The 21,383-nt window shown below is 39.4% G+C and overlaps 1 long non-coding RNA gene across 1 annotated transcript; it reads right to left on the reverse strand.

Annotated features, from left to right (window-relative positions):
• Positions 1 to 18,729: 18,729 nt before the first annotated feature.
• Positions 18,730 to 21,090, reverse strand: LOC147476694 (uncharacterized). The gene is made up of 4 exons (XR_015209418.1): positions 20,971 to 21,090; positions 19,710 to 19,816; positions 19,074 to 19,197; positions 18,730 to 18,984 (listed from the first exon to the last, which is right to left on the reverse strand). It is a non-coding gene; the product is annotated as an uncharacterized LOC147476694 (long non-coding RNA).
• Positions 21,091 to 21,383: the final 293 nt, after the last annotated feature.

Consider the following 21,383-nt stretch of genomic DNA (forward strand, 5'->3'; position numbering starts at 1 on the left):
CATTTCGTAGGTAAACTATTCATTTTATAGTTATCATGTTGGTATACGGCACATGGTTGAGTTTGGTCAGTTACCAAATTCATATTGGAAAGAGGCACCGCCAGCACCACACCACACCACACGGTTAAGATTTTGGTTTCCTATTCTAATAGGATTCCAATTTGATACCCACGACCTCTATAAATATGAGACCGGTTTGTGGGATTTGTTATGCTCAAGTTTGGATGCTTAAATTAGTTATGTTCAATTTGTGAGAGAGAGTTTGTGAATTCTTCGAGATTCGTTTGTGAGTGATTGTACTCTATTTGTTTATCTCTTGATTAATAAAGTTCTCCTCTTTTGCTTCGTGGATTAGGCTAACGCCAAACCATGTAAATCTCGTCTCCACTTCTATTGGCTATTCACTTTGCATTGGTAAGTATTTTAATTGATTTGTTTTTTGTCGATTTCTATCACCACATTCAATCTTCTTTGCTCCAATGTCATGCTTCCGCATTCACGTAACAAATTAGTATAGGAGCCAAGGTTCTACCTGGGGCTTCTTTTGTTGGTTTATTGATTGTTTTGTGGTGTATGAAAATTTAAGAAAGTATGGCGATGGATCCTCCATCGGGTACTACTTCTACGACGTCTAAGGAGAAATCACCTCCTACGAATTTGAATATTAACCATGCAAGGATTGATGTGGAGAAATTCGATGGATCTAACAATTTTAGTATGTAGCGTTGTGAAGTTATAGATGCACTATGCCAACAAGACTTGGATGATGTGTTAGACAAAAAACCATCGGATATAGAGGAGAGTGTTTGGACTAAGAAAAATAGGCGAGCTTGTGGTATCATAAGATCATGTTTGGCTAGGGATGTGAAGTACCTTGTTCTCAATGAGACTTCGGCCAAGGAAATTTGGAGAATCCTTGAAGAGAAGTACTTAGATAAGACAATAGAAGGTCGTGTCTTTATGAAATCAAAGTTGTATGATATGAGAAAGAAATAAGGTGTTTCATTGTCCCAGCATATGAACGAGTTTAACAAGTTACTTACCGACGTGATGAACATTGAAGAAGAAATGAAGGATGAAGACAAAGCTTTCCATTTGTTAAGATCTCATCCCAAGGAGGAGTATGGGCATATAAAAACCACCATTATGTTTGGGAAGAAAGCTTTGAACTATTTTGAGGTGTAGTCTGCATTGACAAGTTGGGATATGATGAACAACAATGAAAATGAGTCAAGAGAGTCGACGAGCATTGCTTTTGTGGTAAGAGGGAGGTCTAATGACCACCCAAGCTCTAGTGGTGATAGAAGTAAATCTCATTCCAAGTCAAGAGGACAAAATCTAGCCCGTGATGAGTGTGCTTTTTGTCATGAGGTTGGACATTGGAAGAAAGACTGCAAGAAGTTGAAACATAAGCAGAAAGATACTGAGCAGAAACAGTCCAATGTCAACATTGCTCAAGGAGGTAATGATTATGATAGTTCAAATTTCTCTTTTCCTATTACATCGAGTATTTGTTTCATTGATTCCAGTCATTGGATTTTGGATACGGGTGTTACCTATCATGTTTGTCCCGTAAGGGAGTGGTTTACAAGTTTCAAGGAGCTTGAAAGTGGTGATGTGTTGATGGGGAATGATCAACCCTGTCGTATTATGGGGATGGGTAATATTCGTCTCAAGATGTATAATAAAACAGTTAAGGAAATAAAGGATGTTCGATATGTTCCCGCTTTGAAGAAGAATCTTATCTCTGTTGGTACTTTAGAAGCTAAGGGCTACAAGGTAGTCATTGGCAGTGGTGTTCTAAAGATAGTTTATGGAGCAATGGTTATCATGAAAGGCATACGTCAGAATAACTTGTTCTATTTGAAGGGTGGTACAGCTAGTGGAGAAGTAACTGTTCTTGAGCATTCGGAGGCAGTTGCTAAGGAGGCCACCAGATTATGGCATATGCGTCTTGCACATGCAGGTGAGAAGTCCATACAAACATTAATGAAGTAAGGACTGTTGAAAGGTGTTAAGACCTGTAAGTTGGATTTTTGTGAGCATTGTGTTCTGGGCAAGCAGACAAGGGTAAAGTTTGGCACCGCTATCCACCGTATGCGTGGAACCCTTGATTATGTTCATTCAGATGTTTGGGGTCCTTCTAGGAATGCATCTTTTGGAGGGAACAAACATTATTATGTAACCTTTGTTGATGATTACTCTAGGCTATGAGAAACAAGGATGAAGTCCTAGATATCTTTGTGAAGTGGAAGAAGTTGATTGAAACTCAGACTAGCAGAAAGATCAAAAGACTCCGAATTGATAATGGTGATGAATATACGAGTGATTCGTTCTTGCAAGTATGTCAGAATGAGGGAATAGAGAGGCACTTCACAGTGAAAGGTACGCCACAACAGAATGGGGTAGCTGAGTGCATGAACCGTACTTACCAAACATACACCGTACATAACCGTGCATAAACCATACTTACCAAACATATAATGGAGAAAATGTGGTGTATGTTGTCCAATGCTGGATTGGGCAAAGCGTTTTGGGCTGAGGCTGTGAGTTATGCATGCAACCTTGTTAACAAGTTGCCTTCAGCTATAATTGGAGGTAAAACTCCTATGGAGGTTTGGTCTGGTAAACCTGCTCAGGATTATGATTCCCTTTGTATGTTTGGGTGTCCTGCTTACTTTCATGTCAACGATGGTAAGTTGGAACCTAGAGCAAAGAAAGCTATCTTTGTGGGTCTGAAAAGTGGAGTTAAAGGTTATAAGCTATGGGATCCGAAAGATAAGAAATTTGTTTTGAGCAGAGATGTGACATTTGATGAGGCTTCTATGTTGAAGTTTACTGACTCTCAGCAGGTGGAGAGTATGGCCAAAGTGGTATTACAGCAGGTGGAGATTGATGCATCTTCACCTAGTCTAGATGGTTCTGTATCTAGTAGATTGACAACCATGGATAGTCAGTCAGTTGATGTTCCAGTTGAAGACACCGAAATAGTGAATACAAGTGATGGAACAAATGATGATGCAGAGATTATGGCTCCATTAGAGGAGCAGATGAATGTTGGTCATTTGGCTCCGGTTCATGAGCCTATTGGAATTGGTAAATCTAAGAGGAATGTCCCCCCCATTGTATTGGCTAAACGATTACGTTACCTATGCACTTCCTGTTATTGAAAGTCTTGATAAAGATGCTCCTTCCTCATATTATGGAGCAATCCAGTGCTCCAAGTCAGAAAGGTGGAAGACAGCTATGGATGAGGAGATGCAATCTCTTCATAAGAATGATACCTGGGTGCTTGTAAAGTTACCTAAGGGTAAGAAGGCGATTGGTGGGAAATGGGTGTTTGTATTGAAAGAAGGATCTCTAAGTGATGAGTTACATTACAAGGCAAGATGGGTAGCTAAAGGCTACGCTCAGAGCGAGGGGATTGACTATAATGAGGTGTTTTCTCTAGTTGTGAAGCACTCCTCCATATGCATCCTTTTGGCCTTGGTAGCTCCGTATGATTTGGAGCTAGCCTAGCTCGATGTAAAAACTGCTTTATTACATGGTGATTTAGAAGAGAAGATTTATATGACTCGGCCAAGTGGGTTTAAAGTTGCAGGAAAAGAGGATTTGGTGTGTAAACTGAAAAAATCACTATATGGTTTGAAACAGTCTCCCAGGCAGTGGTACAAGCGGTTTGATCGGTTTATGCTAGGGCTCAAGTACACAAGAAGTCACTACGATCATTGTGTCTATTTTTGCAAACTACATGATGGTTCTTTCGTCTACTTGCTCTTGTATGTTGATGATATGCTTATAGCCTCAAGAAGCAAGACTGAGATTGATAAGCTTAAACACCTTTTGTCCCTCGAGAATTTGAGATGAAGGACTTGGGTGAAGCTAAGAAGATTCTTGGCATAGAGATTCGAGAGATAGAGCAAAAGGTGGTTTGTTTGTCTCAAAAGACATATTTGAAGAAGGTACTACGTGGTTTGGTATTGATGGGAACACTAAGTCCGCGGAGTACATTCTTTGCCCCTCATTTTAAACTTAGTGCTACTATGTTTCCCAGTTCCAATGAGGAGTGTGAGTACATGACTCATGTTTCATATGCAAGTGTTGTTGGTAGTTTGATGTATGCGATGGTGTGTACTAGGCCAGACATTTCACAAGTTGTTACTGTTGTTAGTAAATATATGCATAACCCTAGGAAGAAACACTAGCAAGCTATGAAATGGATTCTACGGTATATTTTTGGTACTGTAGATGTTGGTTTGATGTTTGAGAGGGATACTAGTCAGCTTTGTGTGGGTTATGTGGACTCTGACTATGCAGGTGATTTCGATAAGCCGCCACCCACCATCATCGGTATGTATTTACTTTAGCTAGTGTCTCAGTAAGTTGGAAGTCTATTTTGCAGTCTACAGTTGCATTGTCTACGACAGAGGTAGAATATATGGCGGTGACTGAGGCTATGAAAGAGGCTATTTGGTTGCAGGGTTTGTTAGATGACTTGGGTATTGTGCAGGATCAGCTCGAGATTCATTGTGATAGCATGAGTGCTATATATTTGGCCAAGAACCAAGTTCATCATGCCAGTACGAAGCACATTGATGTGTGTTTTCACTTTGTCAGAGAAATTTTAGAGGAAGGTGATATTTTACTCACTAAGATAGACACCAAGGAGAACCCAGCTGATATGTTAACCAAAGTGGTTTCTGGAATCAAGTTTCAACATTATTTGAATTTGATTCATATCCTTCATTTGAGATGATTTGGCTCTTAGGGGCATTGGTGAACTACGGTCGGCTTGATCCTTTAACAAGGGTACGTAGGCAGCCACTATGTGGTACAGTTGTGTTTGGTCCTTCGGGACATTTCTTATTTGTTTGGTCCTTCGGACATTTGTGCATTGAAGAGGGGATTTGCTATTCGGTTGATCGGTTCAGATTTGGATAAATCTTCACCGAGGTGGAGAATTGTTGGTATACGGCACGTGGTTGAGTTTGGTCAGTTACCAAATTCATATTGGAAAGAGGCACCACTAGCACCACACCACACGATTAAGGTTTTGGTTTCCTATTCTAATAGGATTCCAATTTGATACCCACGACCTCTATAAATACAAGACCGGTTTGTGGGGTTTGTTATGCTTAAGTTTGGATGCTTAAATTAGTTATGTTCAATTTGTGAGAGAGAGTTTGTGAATTCTTCGGGATTCATTTGTGAGTGATTGTACTCTATTTGTTTATCTCTTGATTAGTAAAGTTCTCCTCTTATGCTTGGTGGATTAGGCTAACGCCAAACCACGTAAATCTCGTCTCCACTTCTATTGGTTATTCACTTTGCATTGGTAAGTATTTTAATTGATTTGTTTTTTGTCGATTTCTATCACCACATTCAATCTTCTTTGTCCAATTGTCACGCTTCCGCATTCGTTTGCGTAACAGTTTGGAAACTCCAAACGAAGCTTGTCTATGGCTTGATCAATGTGATGAAGCAAGACACTTTCAGTAATGAAATCTCCACTATTGACATCGTGGGAACGTGTTTCAACATCATCGTGATGGGCCATCGAACCAAAGCTCGATACCAATTGACAAAGCGGAAGCGATTTAAAAAGTAAAAGGTACTAGAAAATTTGATAAATTGTTTGATATTGAATAATTGAATGTCTTGAATACAGAACTTGTTCTATATTTATATAGTTTACAAAGCTAATGGAAATAGAAATACTACTAAAAGTATGATAATGCTTAAACTGGAACTCCTAATCTATTTAGGAAGTGGTAAAAGAAATAATTATTATCCTAATTATAATTATAATCCTAAGTAGAAACTACTGTTATTGTCCTGCATCAATATCTGAATTATCGAAAGTTTCTTAATACAACTACAATTTGAACACTATGTTATACAATTTATCTGATGAGTTTTAGTGAAATTAGTGTAATTTTCTAATACACTTGTTCCAAAATTTCAGTTATTGTAATTTTGTTTCACTTGTGCTCTTTCTCTAATTCATTTTGTTGAAAACTATTATTGGCAATCATCTTTTTAGGGACTATATATAACAAAACATCAGTAGATAGCAGTAATTAATGGGGATTTCCATTTATTATCCTTTGGTTTTGTTTTCGAATTCTTGAACAATCACAGGACATACACCTCCTTTTGATGGTTGGTGTCAATGGAGAAGACATGGGTACACCAAGAGGACTTGAAGTAGGGGAACTGGGAATCTATATACAAAGAGATGGATACTTTTGAAGGTGATGGAGCAATGGAGTGACTTGAAGCTTGAAACCTCTTTATTATCCTGTTCAACTGCATAACCTCTGTGTGGTTGAATTTGTAGTTCAATTAGGCATACCAGATATCACTTAGCTTACAAAGTTACAACCATGAAAAACCTGCTCACCTCTCTTAGTTGGTATTTGGTACAACACTTTTAATTCCTCGGATGAATTTTGCTCAAATTTACTATCTCATGGCATATTGCTACTTGTTCAACCACCTGGGGAAAGTTGCATACCTTAGACTTTAGTGCCTTGTACGTGGTGTACTGCATACGCCGATATTTGAAACACCTGAAATTTTTGTATATATGTACCTTCATCTATAGTTATGATATGAACCAACAATGCTGCCGTATATTATTACATTCTAATAAATTAGAGAGAGAGATTGGTTGGAGAGAATATTTACTTGATTTATTTCTAATGAGATTACAATTGTTTATATAGAGATTACAAGTTCTAAATAGAGATTACAAGTTTAAAATAGAAACAAAATAGTCGGTGTGTATTTGACTACACGAGGCGCGGGGAGCTCTATATCTACTGTACAATTGTTATGCACGAGGCGTGGGGCGTGCTGATCTATTTGTGTTATGTACGAACGCGGGGCGCGCTATGCACTATGACGTGAAGAACAACTTCTAATACTCCGCCTCAAGTTGGAGAGTGAATGTCAAGAACTCCCAACTTGCGAATTAATCTCAGAAAGGTGTCCTTGCCGAGAGGTTTAGTGAAGGCGTCAACCACCTGATCTGAGGATGGAACGAACATAGGAGATAGTAACTTGGCCTGTATCTTGTTGCGTAAGAAATGATAGTCCAATTCTATGTCCTTCGTTCGTTCATGAAAAACTGGATTTTGAGAGAGATGAAGGGCGACTTGATTGTCACAGAACACGTTCATCGGAGAAGGATGAGAAATGCCTAAGTTAGAGAGAAGATACTTCAACCATTGAAGTTCACACGCCAGGGTAGCCATGGAACGATATTCTGCTTCAGCAGAAGAACGAGATACAGTGCTCTGTTTCTTTGTTTTCCAGGATATAGGGCTAGAACCAACAGAAGTGCAATAACCACTAGTAGAACGACGAGTGACAGGGCAACCGACCCAATCAGAATCACAGAAACCAGAGATGTGTAAAGAACTATTAGCGGATAAAAGAATCCCTTTGTTGATCGAACCTTTAAGATAACGGAGTATACAATGAGCAACATCTAGATGTGGAGTCCGTGGGGACTGCATGAAATGATTGAGATAATTTACAGAATAAGTGATATCTGGACGTGTAACTGTGAGACATAAGAGACGCCCAATCAAGCGACGATAGATAGTAGGATCCTGAAGTAATGTGCCATCATCGGTATGGTGGTTGATGTTTTGTTCCATAGGGAACTCAAAAATACGACCACCAGTGGTACCCAATCAGACAGAATGTCCAAAAGACATTTGCGCTGTGTAAGAAATAATCCTTCTTTGGAACGAGCAACCTCGATACCCAAGAAATATTTTAAACGTCCTAAGTCCTTGATATAGAACTTTGCTTCTAAAAATTTCTTCAAGTTTTGAATGAGAGATGGATTGTTGCCTGTGATCAGAATGTCATCCACATATACAAGGACAAATATAGAATCAAAACCACAAATATTAGTGAATATATAGAGAATAATCAGACTTAGACTGAGTGAAGCCAGCAGTGATAAGAGTGGTAGATAGTTTGGCAAACCATTGCCGAGAAGCTTGCTTGAGTCCATATAAGGACTTATTGAGGCGACATATCTTGTGCTCCCCCTGTTTGGCGAATCCAGGAGGTAAGGTCATATAAACAGTTTCATCCAAATTGCCTTGGAGAAAGGCATTGTGGACATCCAGCTGATGAAGAGTCCAATGTCTGATTGCAACGATGTAGAGAAGTAATCGAACAGTGACTAATTTAGCAACGGGTGCAAAAGTGTCATGATAGTCTTGGCTTTCAATCTGATTGTAACCCTTAGCAACAAGATGAGCTTTGTAACATTCAATAGAACCATCTGAATGATATTTAATCTTGAAAACCCATTTGCAACCAATAGGTTTATGATGAGAGGATGACGGAATAAGAGTCCATGTGTTATTTTGTTCCAAAGCTGTAATTTCAACAACCATAGCAGCTTTCCATTCTGGAATTTTGACAGCTTGAGAAAAAGATGTAAGAACAACTGAATAAGACACTTTAGACAAAAAATCTTTATGACAAGTAGAAAAGTTAGTGTCAAAAACATAGAAAGTCATATGATATGGAGTGGAAGACCGTGTTATCTTAAAGTTCGAGTGGATGAGGTTGGCCGAACGAGGGACTGTAGGTGCCTTGATGAGAGTAGGACAGTGATAATCTTTGATGAGAAGTGGTGGGGGGGTTTCGTACTCTAGTAGTTCGAGGTGAGGTAGGAGGGTTGGGTTGTGGTGGCTGAGGGAGTTCCAAAATTGTAGGTGCCGGAGTTGTTTGAGTTGGAAGAGGGTCAGTAGGGAGGGCGCGGGTGTGCTCAATTTGTGGTGGCTGAGGGCGCGCTCCGTCTACTAGAGTGACAGGAGATGATTGAAGGTCGAATGTCTCATTGTCGGGGATGGGTAAGGGATAAACTGGCAAATGGGATGGTGGGGAAGATAAATTCTGATAGGGGAAGACATTCTCATGAAAAATCACGTCACGGAAAGTATAAATTTTCTTGGAAGATAAATCATAAATGCGATAGCCCTTCTAAACATAAGGATAACCAATGAAAATGTCAGGTTTCCCGCGGTGATCAAACTTATTTTTAATGGAAGTGTTGTGAGCAAAACATAAACAACCAAAAATATGAAAGTGGACAAGAGTGGGAGGTGTTGTAAATAAAAGCTCATGAGGTGATTTGTCATTTAACAAGGTGCTAGGAATTTTGTTAATGAGAAAGTCATCTAACAGATCCCCCAGATGATAAAGTAAAGACAACCTGGATGAAAGATGATGCCTTGGTTAAGAATTTTCTGTGGAATACTATGGAAAAGGATGTTTGTAATACTGTGCGGTTTTTCAAAACCTCTAAGGAGATTTGGGAGTATCTACAAGAATCATACTCTCAATCTCATAATACTTCACGTATCTTTTAGTTGTATGAGAACATATTTGATCTAACTCAAGGTGATATGTCTATCTTTGAGTATTATAATTCTCTTTGTAGCAAGTGGGAAGAACTGAATATATATCACCCACTTACTACAAACATAAATCAGTTAAAGAAACAAAGAGAGGAATTTCGAGTCTCAAAATTCCTATCTGGGCTACATCCCGAGTTTGCTAATGTGAAAGCCCAAGTTCAAGCTGAATCTAAGCTCCCTACTCTGTCTGAAGCCTATTCTCTTCTCTCTCGTATTACTGCACCTCCTCCAAAGCACAATGACAGTGCGACTTTATTGATCCCTCCAAGTAGCAATAATTATAACAATTCCTCCTCTGGTTGTGGTAATGGAGATAGAGAGGGTAAAGCTAGTCGTGGACATGGAGGTGGTCGCAACCAAGGGAGTGGTCGTGGTCGTGGTATGGGCGGTTTTGATCCTTGTGAGCATTGTGGGCGCACAAATTATAGTTCTGATTTTTGTTGGGATATAATAGGACGCCCACCATTGCACAAAGCCAACAATGCCATAATAGTTAATCAGAAAGTGACCGACTTTCAACAAGTTCAAGAAGACCTTGCAACCTTGATGAAGCGGACACAAGTTATTCCAGTCAGTTCATCGAGTCCATCCAACCAGCCCATTGCAACCCTAGCCGATTTAGGTAAAACATGTCTTCATACAAGTGGTAACAACTCTTGGGTCATTGACTCAAGAGCTTCTGAACATATGACAGGTAATCCCTAGTTGTTTTCTAATCTTGAGTATACTCACACACCATCATATGTCATATTAGCAAATGGGGCTAAGGTTAGTATTCTTGGTCTGGGTACTATTCAGTTAGCTCATTATGTATCACTTGTCTCTGTCTTGCTTATTCAAAATTTCCCCTTTAATCTATTGTCTGTTCATCGTCTCACTGTACCCAATCTCTTCACTGTAATGTCATATTTTCTTCCACTCATGTTGTGCTTCAGGATCTACAAACAAAGACACTAGCTGGTGGGGGGTATGAGCACGGCGACACCTATTACTTTCAAGATGGTTATGGGCACTCTCACCAGAAGCAGGCTCTCACACGTCTTGGTCATCTTCTTCTAGCTAGTTTGCGAAGTTTAGTTCCCTGTATTTCTTCTAGTATTCATTCTTTAAGTTGTGAAGTTTGTGAGTTAGCTAAACATCGTCATGCTACTTACAAAAATAGGTTAAATAAGTGTTATAGTGCTCCTTTTCAGTTAGTTCATTTAGATGTATGGGGTCCTTGTAGAACCACTGGCATTTTTGGAGCCAAGTACTTTATTACTTTTATCGATGATTTCTCTCATGTTTGTTGGGATATATTATAGAAAATCATTCTCAAGTATTCTCTGTCTTTAAAAAATTCTATGCTGAGATTACTATTTAGTATTCTGCACACATGCATGTTTTTCGAACTGATAATGCCAAAGGTTATACCTCTGCAATATTCCAGTGTTTTTTAGATGACCATGGCATTACACATCAAACCTCATGTGTGGATACACCTCAACAAAATGGGGTTGCTAAGAGAAAGAACAGACCCATTCTTGAAGTTTCCCGATACTTAATGTTTCAAACAAATCTCCCAAAGTTTTTTTAGGCAGAGGCAGTCCTTACTGCCACATACTTGATTAATCGTATGCCCTCTTCAGTCTTAGGTGGAAAACACCACACTCTGTCATTTTTCCTAGTCAACCTTTTTTCCATCTTCCCCCTCGTATTTTTGGTTATGTCTGCTTTGTTCATAATCTTCAACCAAGTCGTGATAAATTGGACTCTCGTGCTATTAAGTGTGTTTTCCTTAGGTATTCATGTACACAGAAAGGGTACAAATGTTATAGTCCTCATCTACGCAAATCCTTTGTCTGTGCTGATGTTACTTTTTTTGAAGATGTCCCGTTTTACTCTTCAGTAGGGAAGGTGTCCTCTGAACCATTTGAGGATTGTGTTATGCCATCTGGTGTTGTTGATCTTCCTGCGACTATTAGTGTTAATGAGGGAGCGAATGATCAGGTTATTGCTACCGATGTTGGAGAACCAGCAGACGGAGCGCATGCGCGCCCTATAGATGCCCTTATAAGAGTGTGTGCGCGCCCCTTACCTGCAGCTGATGTTCGCTACAGTTCCACTGCTCTGCTGCCCTCACCTCTTCCCACTGTGTCTGTGGATCCTATTGCCATTCCGTCTGACCTCGATGTTCCTATTGCTTTACTGAAACTTGAACATCCACCTGCCAGTATGTGTCTTCCTAATAAGTATGCCCATCATTCTATCTCAGTATGTTTCCACTCATCATTTACCACCATCTGTCAAGTCTTTTGCTATGTCCTTGTTGTCTGTCTCTGTCCCTTCTGACTACAGGGACGCTCTATCCCATTCTGGCTGGAAGCAAGCAATGGACGAGGAGTTGAGTGCCTTGTATTCTAATGACATTTAGGTCCTTACAAATCTTTCTTCTGGGAAGAAAGCGGTTGCTTATAAGTGGGTTTTCACTATTAAGCATAATCCGGATGGTACTATTTCTCGTTTAAAGGCTCTCCTTGTTGCAAAAGGCTTTACCCAGACTTATGGTATTGATTACTCCGAGACGTTTTCTCCTATTGCAAAGTTAGCCTCTGTGTGTATTGTTATTTCTATTGTTGTTCATCATCACTGGCCTCTATTTCAGTTAGATGTGAAGAATGCATTTTTACATGGAGATCTCCTGGAGGAAATCTATATGGTACAACCTCCTGGTTTTGTTGCTGAAGGGGGGAAAATCTGTCAATTAAAAAGGTCTCTTTATGGGCTCAAGCAGTCTCCTAGAGCTTGGTTTGCGAAGTTTAGCTAGGTTTTGATGGCTAATGGAATGACTAGGTGTTAATATGATCATTCTGTGTTTTACCGAAAGACCCAGCAAGGAATTATTATCTTAGTTGTGTATGTTGATGATATCATTGTCACAGGGTCTGACAAACTATGTATTGCTCGACTTAAAGTCAATCTCTCAAGACAGTTCCAGACCAAAGATCTAGGAGAACTGAAGTATTTCTTAGGCATTGAAGTTACAAGGTTCCCTGGTGAAATTCATCTCTCACAGAGAAAGTATATATTAGACCTGTTCAATGAGACAGGTAATTTAATAGCTTGCCCAGTAGAGACTCCTATGGATTCGAACGACAAACTCCAGTCAGATGTTGGAGAGTTGTATGCCGATATTGAGGGATACCGTAGACTGGTGGGAAAGCTGATCTATGCTACTATCACTCGCCCAGATATCTTGTTTGCAGTTAGTGTAGTATCTCAGTATATGCATGTACCACGGATTCCTTACTACCAGGCAGTTATTCGTATTGTGTGGTATTTGAAAGGTTCTTCTGGTCATGGATTGGTATATCGTTCTAATGGAAATTTTGATGTTGTTAGATATTCAGATGCTGATTATGCAGGATCAGTCTCAGATAGACGATCCATTACTACTGGGTATTGTACCTTCCTTTATGGAAATTTGGTGACATGGAAGAGTAAATAGCAAACAGTTGTGTCAAAGTCTAGTGCAGAGGCTGAGTATAGAGCTATGGCTAAGGGGACTAGTGAGTTAATGTGGATTCATAATTTTCTACATGAGTTAGGTTTCGAGGTACAGCTACCAATCCCTCTTCATTGTGACAATCAGGCAGCCATTCATATCGCCTCTAATTCAGTATTTCATGAGCAAACAAAGCACATAGAGGTAGATTGTCATTATGTCAAACATAAGGTTGAAACAAAGGAGATAAGTACTCCTTATGTGTTACTGAAAGATTTAACTGGACACCTGATATGGATAGTGTCATGTTAGATGTTTTCGTAGAACATCTTGCGCGGGGTCTTAAAGGTGCAAGCGGGTGGAGAAAGGAAACCATGTCTGTGGCTATGAAGGATGCAATGAAGGAGAAACTGAACAAGGAAATCAGTATTAAACACGTACAAAATAGAATGAAAACAATGGGGAATATGGCAAATCATTACAAAGATATGAGAGGAAACTTTAGTGGTTTTGGTTGGAACTCCGATACTAACATGATAGAAAATGATCCAGCAGTGTGGGAGGAAGCAATAAAGGTAATTACGTTTTATTTTTACTAAGCATTGTTTCATGTTTTCTAACACCAGTTCTCCAACAGTATTTTACTTTGTTGTACGAGTTGGTGCTTGTTTAATTGGTCTCTTAACAGTTAGCCATTCACACCAAATTTTGCAGGCCAACAACGTGCTCAAGATGTACAAGGACAAGCCACTACCAAGGTTATTGGAATGGGTCGAGGTGTTTGGGGACAACGATGCATGTGGTAATATACAAAAGACGGTTATTGCAACGGATGACAATGGAAGTGGTCCTATGGACATGGATATGTCATCCCAGTTCCATGACCCGTTTCTTGGAGAAGACATGCATATAAACTTGGAGGATTCACAAGCTACTGGAGACGGAGCAGGGGGCCACAACACTGGTACTTCCCAAGCAACCACTTGTTGGAGAATTGACGATGCCAATCGATCCCCACTACTAAGATAACTTGTACTAGGACCAACTAAAGTCTCCAAACTAATATCTAAACTTTCACTACAACTAACCTAGCATGCCCACCTCTCTAAACAACTATCACAAACAAATAATAATGTAGAGAAAGTAAAACATACCACAACACAAGATGTAACGTGGTTCGGCCAATGATGCCTACTTCCACAATATTCAATCCTTTTATAACGTGGGAAAAACCATTATAATCACTCCTTTCAGTCTCTTACCTTACTAGATAACCTTACTAGATCACTCCTCTCTCTTTACAGGCTTTTCTCTCTACAAAGGTTCTCTCTCTAAGACTTGTGTTAGCTTTTTCGTGTGTTAGATTTTGCCAAAACCCAAAACTTATACTGCAAACTCGCGGTTCTACAAAAATAGAATTCTGCCGAAAATAGACTTCAGTAGCGTCGTGCCCCCTCGAACCGAGCCATTTCGAAAGCTGCGCTTCTGAAAAACTTCGGGGAAAAGTAAAGTACCGATGTTTGGGAAAACAAGGCTGAAAAAAACTATGTTCTTTTTCTCCAAGTGACCTTGGGCAAAACCATTTTCGAGCGATTGCTCGCTCAAACTTCTTTATACAAACATCACCGGATTCTCTCCTTCTTCCTCATATGAGGGATAACTCCAACAATCTCCCCCTCCTGAACAGTGAGGGGGGATACCTCCATGCAATTTCCAAATCAACAGGAGGAGTTTGCTACCATTCCGCCAGTAGCACAACAAACATCAAACTTACCTTTTGGTTTGACTTTTGTCATCATATCCGACCCATTCTTGTCGGTATAGATCTTCTCAAAACATAAATGCTTGTCTTCGAGTACTTCTCTAATCCAATGATAACGCACATGTATGTGTTTGGATCTAAAATGAAAACTCGGATTCTTTCTCAAATGGATGGCACTCTGACTGTCACATAAAACTACAAATTGTTCCTACTTTAGCCCTAGTTCAACGAAGAAACTCTTCATCCATATCATCTCTTTGCAACACTCAGTGGCTGCAATGTACTCGGCTTCTGTAGTGGAGAGGGCAGCACATTTTTGCAACTTACATTGCCAAGAAACTAATCCCCCTACAAAAGTAACCAGATAACCGGAGGTGGGCTTCATCAACTTTACATCACCTACCATGTTTGCATCAGTGTAGCCTTTAAGTAAGGGCTTACTCCCACCAAAACACAAACACGCTTTGGAAATGTCCTTGAGATATCTCAATATCCACTTAACACCTTCCCAATGCTCCTTACCTGGATTTGACTGAAATCGCCTGACAACACCAACGGCGAAAGCAATATCTGGTATTGTACACACCATTGCGTACATCAAGCTGCCCACTGCGGATACATAAGGAATATTTTCCATCTGACTCTACTCATGCTCACCCTTCGAACACATCTCTTTGGTCATGCGGAACTGGCCACCAAGTGGACAACTTACTGGTTTCGCTTGATCCATGTTGAATCTCTTCAACACCTTCTCAATGTAGCTTTCTTGAGAAAACCACAACTTCCCACTCTTTATGAACCGCATCCTAAGTATCTGCTTTGCTTGACACAAATCTTTCACCTCAAAAGACTTACTCAAGTCTTTCTTTAGCTTGGATATCTTGTCGATGTTCTGGCCAACTATCAACATATCATCCACATACAACAAGCGCACTATGAAATCCCCATTTGGAAATTTCTGAACAAATACACAATGATCGGAAGCAAACTTCTTGTAGCCATGCTTCACCATAAAAGAATCAAACTTTATGTACCACTGCCTCGGTGCCTGCTTCAACCCATACAAACTCTTTTTCAGCTTGCATACCAGGTGTTCCTTGTCTTTGACCTCAAAACCGTCTAGTTAGTCTATGTAGATATCTGCTTCTTCAAGATCTCCATGAAGAAAAGTTGTGTTGACATCTAGTTGCTTAATCTCTAGGTTCATACTTGAGGTCAAACCTAATTCCACCCTGATAGAAGTCATCTTAACTACAGGAGAGAAAATTTTATCAAAGTCAATACCTTTCCTTTGACCGAATCCCTTCACAACAAGGCGAGCTTTGTGCCTTGGATGTAAATTATTCTCCTCATGCTTGACTTTGAAGATCTACTTATTCTTGAGAACTTTTTTTCCTTTCAGTTTCTCAACTAAGTCATAAGTGTGATTCTTATGCAAAGAACCCATCTCATCTTGCATGGCCTTCAACCACTTCTTTTTGTCTGTACCTTTAAGAGCATCTTGATAGTACATAGGTTCTCCACCATCAGATAGTAAAACATACGTATGTGGTGGGTACCTGGTTGAAGCTTGTCTCTCTCTGTCTGACCTCCTTGCCCCATCTGCTCGTGCCTCAAGAGGATGCACTTCTGCTTGCTCAGGTGGTGGTTCATGCACTTCATCTGCATCTTCTATATCAATAGGTTCTATCCCATCATGAGCAATAAAATCATCATCATGAGCTTCAAGCCCATGGTTCTCTACATTCTCAATGCCTTCTACACGTTCCACAGTAGGAACTTCTGGTTATGAATTAACAAGATCATTAGTGAAAGCTTGTAGATTCTCACCCTCTTCAAAATCTGCTATGGTTTGATCTTCCAAGAACACCATATCTCGACTTCGGATTACCTTCTTGTTAATCGGATCATAGAGTTTGTAGCCAAACTTTTCATCCCCATAACCCAGAAAAATGCACTGCTTGGCTTTGTCATCAAGCTTTGATCTCTCATCCTTCAGAATATGCACAAAAGCCCAACACCCAAATACCCTCAAGTATCCATGATCAACATCTTTGCCTGACCATACTCTCTCTGGATAATCACTATTCAGAGGCTTTGAGGGCAATAGGTTGATAACATGTACGGCTGTGCGCATTGCTTCTACCCAGTAGCTTCTTGGTAACTTAGAGTGAGACATCATACATCTCATCCTCTCTATAATGGTATGATTCATCCTCTCGGCTATACTATTTTGCTGTGGAGTTTTGGGAACGATCTGCTCATAACGAATCCCATAAGTCTAGCAATACTCTTCAAATGGCTAAATGTACTCACCCCCATTATCTGAGCGAATACACTTCAAAGGCTTCCCTATCTCTCTTTCCACCATGCTATGGAAATTTTTAAACACGCCAAGTACTTCATCTTTGGTCTTCAGACTATATGCCCATATCTTTCTCGACGCATCATCAATGAAAGTCAAGAAGTATAAAGCTCCCCCATGGGACTTCACTTTTATAGGACCACATAAATTTGTGTGCACTAGTTCAAGGACATTGTCCTTTCTGTGAGACGGGAATCTTTGGAAAGACACCCTGTATTGCTTTCTAACCAAACAGTGAGTACATCTATTTAAATGCGTACCTTTTATGTCTGGTAAGGCCTTTTGCTTGGCAAGAACATCCATACTTTTTTCTCCCATATGACACAATCTCTTATGCCACAGTTCGGCGGAAGCTTCTTCTTCTGCCGCATTTACTTCTACTTTACATAAACTAGCATGTGTCTTGTAAAGAGAGCAAGTTTTTTTCCCTTTGGCTGCTACAATTAAACCTCTGCTCAGTTTCCATACCCCGTTACCAAATGAGTTTATAAAGCTATCATCATCTAACTTCCCAACGGAAATTAGGCTTAGCCGAATGTCAGGGACATGTCTTACATCCTTGATTGTCAAGGTGTAGCCGACATTGGTTTCTATATAAACATCCCCAATACCTACAATCTTCGAGACGCCACTATTACCCATTTTTACCTCACCAAACTCACCACAGCTGTAGGTAGTGAAGAATCCCTTGTGCTGTGTGATGTGATAGGATGTTCCTATATCTATCACCCACTATGTATCCTAGCTTGAGGTACTAAGACAACACTCACCTCAATCTAACACAATTCCCACTAGACCATCATCGACTAGTGCGGTAGTATCTCTACCTGAGTTTCCGTTCCTCTTTACTATGTCTTCATGTACATAGTTATTCTTCTCATCCCTCTTCAGTGTTCTGCACTCATACCTGAAGTGATCCCATTGGTGGCACAATAGTAACATTGTCTCTCTACCTTAGAAGTTCTAGCTTCACCCCCTAGATTTGCTTCTGTCATCACCTTTAGAATGAGATGGTTTTCTACTCTTACCTCTCCCCCGCTTTTCTGTGACAAGGATCTCTGAGTGAGAGGAGCTGCTTCTTGAACCCCTTCTAGTCTTCTCATTCAACAATGCCCCAGTAGCCATCTCCATGGGAATAACTTCATCCTTAGCAACTCCATTAAGAGAAACTGCTAACGTCTCCCAATTGTCGGGTAGAGAGTTTAATAGGAACAAAGCCTCAACTTCGTCTCCCATATCAATCACTACACCATAACAGGCTATTTGCAACGGCAAAAAAGCGTTGCTAATAATTTTCGCAACGCTTTTTAAGCGTTGCAAATATGGCGCCGGTAAAGTGTTAGAAATATTTGCAACGCTTAAAAAGCGTTGCAAACAGAAATTTCCAACGCTTAAAAAGCGTTGCAAACAGAACTTTCCAATGCTTATTATAACTATTTCGTACACATATTTAAAACCTTTGCAACAGTTTTTTATTTCACAAACGCTTTTTAAGCGTTGGTAATTTGTTCAAATTTTTACCAACGGTTTGTAACCGTTGCAAAGTTGTTAGTTAATTTTTTAAAAAATAATTTAAAATTCATTTGTAACGGTTATAAACCGTTGCTGATGGGTTGCTAATAAAAAAAAATCTCATATTTTGTAGCGAGACTAGCTAAACCTACAATAAACAAAGAATACAAGAATACAATAAACAATGTATCATAGTTGCCAATTGAAATAACTGAGTCCACAACCATAGATGTTAAAAATTCTTTTTCACCACCAATCAGATTTGAAGAGAGTGAGGTCTTTCCTATTAAAAAAAAAAAAAAAACTTTGAAGAGAGTGTGGTAGCAACACACTTTGCCAACAAACTCTTCTTTTCTTCCATACTTTTCCCCTCTATACTCGCAACAAGTTCCTTAATTTTGCTAATTGCCTGAAATACAAGTTGCAAACTCATGGCTTCTAGAACAATTTGTCATGAACATATCCATCCAATCAAACCAAAAGATCCAAATTCCTTACCAAATTGGAAGCAGTTCGAAAACTACGTATAAGACTTTGAATGGACACCATCCTCAATGAAAAGTTTGGCCTCCTTTAAAAACTCTTCCGCAAAAAGAACTACTCTAGTGGTTCCATCACCCACCTGTAGACAATAAATCCGGTCATTAATATTACAAGTGAATTCCAAATTTATCCCTAAAACCTAACCAATACAATTATTAATGATACCCTCTCAACTTTTTCTGAGACAATGTCCTTGTTAATGTCATTATCTTCTCTAAAGTATAAGTTGTTAAATGTTGTAGTAATGCAACCATCATAACCCACTCTAAGATAAATATAAAAATTTCACTCTTTTAGTAAATTTGTAAATTTACTAAAATTAGTAAATTCTACGCAATTTGTAAAATTTGTAAATTTGTTTTCTATTGTATACCTCAGATTCTTGAGACTTGGCAATATCGACAAGAATCTTAGCAGCAGGATGAACAACATCAAGAAGTTTCATAATAGTAGCACCATCATTAGAAATAGTAGCATTCCCCTTGTCATCATGAATCAATTTATCCATTCCTCAATAAGAAACATATACGCAAGCCAGAGTTGCATAAAAGAACGACGTAATATCATAAATATGAAAGAAAATAGATCTACCTCGTTCCCAAAAGTTTCAATGAATCCGCCGCTTAAGTCATATCAGAAATGTACTCTTCATGGGCGTCAAAAGAATTGCAGCAAGTACGTTGCCTTGTATCCCAAACCTATGGAATGAAATTTATAAAGCATCAGGATAAAGAAAAGTAAGTAACTAGTATTTCATCAACAGACATATAAATGGAGTTTAAGATTAGTAATGACTAAATTGGATGATGAAGTCTAACAACAAGATAAGATACTCCACTTTTAAGGACTGGTGCATTTGTAATGTGGTTTTGTTGTGGGCATCACCAATTGATGTACCCCTTCCTATCACGGTGGACTTGATAAGACCTTAATACTACCATTTGTAGGCTTTCATTAGCTTTCGTTTGTAACAAATCACGAAGTCGATGTTGGCGTTACACTTTTTTCCTCTACAATGTCTGCAACCCTACGGTCCATCCTCACCGTGTTGCTATACTAGTTGATTTGGAGGTTTTGTTTCATGGGTGAAGAAGAACTGAATGGAACTTCGATGCCCGTGAAGCCACTATGAAAGCAAATCCAAAACTAACACTTTTACCCCTTATTGCTCTTATCTTCTATGAAGTCTCCGGAGGACCTTTTGGGGTTGAAGATTGATCAAGGCGGAGGGGGTCCCCTTTTATCTTTGCTTGGTTTTTAAATTTTTCCTCTACTTTGGAGTGTTCCAGAAGCCTTAGTTACAGCTGAACTTGCTACAAGCTATCCTGAAAATGGCGGGTATGTTCTCTGAATTTCTGACATAGAAGAAGAGCTCAATGAGGACAAGAGATATTAAAAGTTTGGTAGGCAAAGTTCACACATGGGATTTTTGTCATCCCCATACTCTCACACGTGAAAAATCAATGGTCACTTTCTCATCATTTCTTAATACATTCTAAGATCGCCTCAACTATGTAGCAGGGTAGATCACTCTACACCTCCACTAAATAAACGACACATCGTATTCTGTATCAACTTCCGACATATAACAGATACATGTCCTATTATTACAACAGACTAAAACAAGTTGTTATTATGCAAACTGGACCAAGTGATTACACCTTTCCTGAATACACTAATCCCACTCCTAACTTGTTATGTCAGTGTCCAACCAATACCCAGACAGAAGAAAAATGAACTAAGAATGACGGCTAGAAGGATCACAGCCTAATTAACATGAGGGATGATAAGTGACATCTAACTACTGAAAATAGAAAGTTTGAGTCTGCTCTGCGGCAAGACAAAACAGTACCTTGAGAAGTATATCGACGGATAGGATTATGCCCGAAATAACAAAAGTTCATGTTAATCGTCCAACCCACTAGCATAGCTTCCTTGGAGTAGAAAGGCCAACAAGCTTATTTCCAAGAAAAGCATTCCGAAGTTGTAAACAAAGAGAGAAGATTCCATGAAAATTCCTTTCGATTGGTGCATTCCCATGGCTGCATCGACAAATCAACAATTAAAAGCGAGACACCGACCATAAGATATAGTTCGGGATATACAAAGGGATAAGAGCTATGGGAGCATCCGAAATGTTCATAAAAACCAACAATTTTTCCCACCACATAATAAAATCGAGAAAAAGCTGAAATTGGTCAATATTTCATGCATATACTTTATACCTAATGCACCTTCAAAGAGGAATTTTTAAAAGCCCAAAGA

This window comes from Coptis chinensis, chromosome 9, assembly GCF_015680905.1.
Source record: "Coptis chinensis isolate HL-2020 chromosome 9, ASM1568090v1, whole genome shotgun sequence".
Classification (NCBI taxonomy): domain Eukaryota; kingdom Viridiplantae; phylum Streptophyta; class Magnoliopsida; order Ranunculales; family Ranunculaceae; genus Coptis; species Coptis chinensis.